This window comes from Argiope bruennichi, chromosome 4 (genome assembly GCF_947563725.1).
Source record: "Argiope bruennichi chromosome 4, qqArgBrue1.1, whole genome shotgun sequence".
In the NCBI taxonomy this organism is placed as follows: Eukaryota; Metazoa; Arthropoda; class Arachnida; order Araneae; family Araneidae; genus Argiope; species Argiope bruennichi.
Window position 1 is genome coordinate 14,210 of NC_079154.1, and position 791 is coordinate 15,000.

Consider the following 791-nt stretch of genomic DNA (forward strand, 5'->3'; position numbering starts at 1 on the left):
ATCTGTAACTGATTTTTCTCAATTCGATAATATGTCACTTTGGACATGAAACAGCTGAATATAAACAGAAAGAAAAATAAGTGAATGGGCAACATACACAGAACTGCAATAATTAAGCAACACATCAGGCAAATATGGTTTCAGTTAATATATAAGCACATTAATAAAAAGATCATTTCAGTGGACATGAGAAAAATATGCAGAGAAATAAGGATTCCCACTCGAATAGAAATGGAGGCTAGTATCTGTAGCACTTCAGTTAAAATTGAATTCAATCATTAATACATTACAGATATTGTAGTTTTTGAATATACATGAAATAAATATTGATAAAAAATTGTATAATAGGATTTTTTTAAAAACAAATTTGTTTGGTGGGGGTACAGATATTCTATAAACAAATAAGGATTTGAATTTCATAATCAATTGTATATTGATATATATACATTCTTGATTTATATATCCAGAAGTCATATAGAGCTGAGGACAAGCATTTGTTATGAAGTGTGGAGGCCAGTATCTGTACACATTTTGTAAGTGTTTACCATAAAACAGAAGTGCACGTTATCTAACCACAGTTTAAGTATTTATACAAAAGAATCATTCCTGAAAATATTCCTAGATCATTTTTCATATAAATAAGGATTGTATTTTATAAATTAAAAAATACATATAAGGAGAGAGAATGAATATATATATATATGCATTTAACGTATAGTATCATGATGATATTAATGCATTGAACTAAAATTAAGAAATTTGGTATGCTGATTTAAGAAAGTTTGCCACTA